Here is a 3,378-nt window from a genome sequence, read left to right as displayed (position 1 = left end):
AGCATCTCCGTTCATTGCCCGGTTTTCATATACAAACTGGCAGCTAGTGAATTCTCTTACCCTGGTGACAATTTCCTTTATGATCATCCCATATCTCCCATCCGAGCCTTGCTGTATCTCCTCCACCACTGGTTTGCAGTCGGAAACGATTACACATCGATCCAAAGATAAATCGAGTGCCAAAGACAAAGCTTCTCTACATGCAAGAGCTTCCAAGGTAGCCGGATCTGTAATGTGATCAAAAACCATAGCCGACGAACCCAGGAATTTTCCGGTGTGATCTCGGCATACCGTAGCTGCCGCTCCTCTTCTCCCATTCCTTGCTAGACCTCATCCACTTGGATCTTTGCAACTCCAACCTCTGGCGCCAGCCAACCTCTGTTGCTTCTCACTCCCTGAATCGGAGCTGTCTGAGCCCTTTGACCAAACGTGCATGACCTTGCAAGATTTCGAGCTCCGAAATGAAGCTTTTAACAAAGGAAAAAGTGGCATGTGGACTCTGAAAAACTGAATCATGAATGGCCATCCAACGTGCATTCCAAATCGCCCATAGACTAACAACGAACTTGATCAGCTGGGCATGTGACAGATTTTCAAACAAAGTGAATAACCATTGCTTCGCATTCCGCTCACTCGTTGCATGTAAATGTTCAGCGAGGTCGCCATCAGAGAGGTCCCATACACAGCGGGCCATGGAGCACTCCAGGAGGGAATGCTTCCATGAATCTTGTGCTTCACATAATTGGCAACATTCAGCATCGGACATACTTCTTGCAAAGCGCACATCTTCAGTTGGGATTGAATGTTTAGCGAGTCGCCAAAGAATTTTTTTTACCTTGCCTGGGACCTGAACCGACCAGAGAGCATTCCAAGATTTCCTTTCATCTTCCAAATCAGATGAGCCTGCATTTCCCTATAGCCAATCCTCCCTTCGTTTTTTTGTTTCTACCAGCATCCTATATGCTGATCTAACTGTGAAAATTCCCTTCTTCTCATGGTACCAAGCCCAATGATCCTCCATCTCTCGTGTGCATACCGGAATGCTACCAATAACATTATAGCCTGCTGCTACAAAGATTTTCTCAATCCTGTCTCTCCGCCAAGAAGCGTTCGTGTGATCAATTAATTCACTTACAAACTCGGGCGGGTTAGGCAATAAGCATGCAATCGGCCTCATCGTTGCAGTTCTGGGAATCCAATTGTGTTCCCAGATTTTGGTAGATGATCCATCTCCAATTCTTCTAATCAGGCCCTGGCATAGAACCTCACGTCCCTCCAAGATAGATCTCCATATTTGTGAGGGATGCTTGCCTAGATCAGTAGAAATAAATGAAACATTGGGATAATAAATCGCTTCCAAGAATCGCGCACATAGCGAGTCTGGATGCTTTAATAATCTCCATGCCTGTCTAGCCAACAGTGCTAGATTAAAAAGCTCAAAATCCCGGAATCCAAGACCCCCCATATACTTGGGCTGCGTCATGGACTTCCAGGAGACCCAATTCGGTTTTCTTTTACCATCCTTGCTACACCACCAGAATTGTCTGATGAGCTTGTTGAGGTGTTCACATAAGCCTCTCGGCATCTTGAAGCATGACATTGAGTATACTGGTATAGCTTGTGCCACTGACTTAACCAGAACCTCCTTTCCTGCATAAGAAGCTGTTCTCTCAATATACCCTTTTACCTTGTTCCATAGCCTTTCCTTCAGATACTTGAAGGCTCCAGATTTCGAAGTACCAACATCATATGGCATACCTAGGTACTTATCATTCAGTGTTTCATTAGGAACATTCAAGTACCCTTGACCTCCTCTTTAACATTCATAGGGCATTTTTTACTGAAAAATATCGATGACTTTCCTGGATTTATTTGTTGCCCAGAAGCTTGGTAGTATCTCTCCAACAGGTTTGACACCATCGTCGCCCCTTCACCATTAGCTTTGAAAAACAGCAGGCTGTCGTCTGCAAACAGAAGATGCTTCACTTGTGGTGCGGAAGGCGCCACCTGTATTCCACCAACTTGGGACGACTGGTCACACTTTTTTAAGAGGCACGAAAGGCCCTCTGCTACTAACAAAAACCAGTAAGGGGAGATTGGATCTCCCTGACGTATACCCTTGCTTGGTTTAAATTCCTCCAATTTCTTCCCATTAAACAAAACCGAGTAGGAAACTGTACTAACAAGATTCATCACAGTGTTGACCCATCTCTCTGAAAAACCCAACTTACTCATTATTGCTCGCAGATAATCCCACTCCACCCTGTCATAGTTCGGTTCCATGGGGCTTCCAAGGGATTGGAAGGGATTCGATCCCCAACAAGTCAAAATCCATCTCAATCCACCTTCAATACTCTCCAATTCCCATATGGTGAGGATTAACCGAATAGGGCCCGAGGGGGACGAGCCAGCGAACCTCGTTCACACCTCCCCCTTCCACGTAAGCCTCTTGGGCTAAAAAAACCATTTTTTACTTGGACACTGCAAAGCATCAAATTTAGTATTTCTGACCATATTTTATATATTTTTTAAAGTTAAAAACATCACAAAAAGGCCACGATATGCAAAAAATGCAGACATGTTTCAAAATTTGACATGTCTATGATTTCATATATAAACACAACTAAAAATACTAAAGAGAAAGTGCCATTAAAAATCATACATGGCAGAATTTTAAAAAAATGAGGTACATAAATTTGCCGTGGTACACCAAAAAACTATCGCGCTCTTTAAAAAAATCATATTCAATAGAGTAATGTCATGCTCTTTATGATAAAAAAGCCATACTCTACCAAAACAAGTGCCATGCTCCCCACAAAAAAAAATGCCATGCTCTTCCCCTCAAAAAACGTCATGCTCTTTATGATAAAAATGCCATACTCTACCAAAAAATGTCATGCTCTTTAAAAATGAAAATACCATGCTCTACCAAAAAATGCCATGATAAAAATGCCATACTCTACCAAAACAAGTGCCATGCCCCCCCCCCCAAATGCCATGCTCTTTATGTTAAAATTGCCATACTCTACCAAAAAATTGCCATGCTCCTTAAAAATAAAAATACCATGCCCTAAAAAAATGCCATGCTCTACCAAAAAAATGCCATGCTATTAAAAACAAAAAGGCCATGCTCTTAAAAAATGTCATACTCTTAACAATAAAAATGTCATGCTCTTAAGTCTTAACCATATAAAGTTGTTCTCTACAAAAATAAAAATGCCATGCTCTTAACAATAATAATGTTGTGCTCTACAAAATTAGATTCCCAATGTAAAATGGTAAAAATGCCATGGTACCATGCTCTTAAAAAAAGATACGGTGTAAAAGGAAAAGAAAATGCCATTGCTTACAAATAACAAAAATGACACAAACCTATAT

Source organism: Aegilops tauschii, chromosome 2 (genome assembly GCF_002575655.3).
Source record: "Aegilops tauschii subsp. strangulata cultivar AL8/78 chromosome 2, Aet v6.0, whole genome shotgun sequence".
Lineage (NCBI taxonomy): Eukaryota > Viridiplantae > Streptophyta > Magnoliopsida > Poales > Poaceae > Aegilops > Aegilops tauschii.
The sequence above is the reverse complement of the archived record's forward strand: the minus strand, read 5'-3'. Positions refer to the sequence as shown.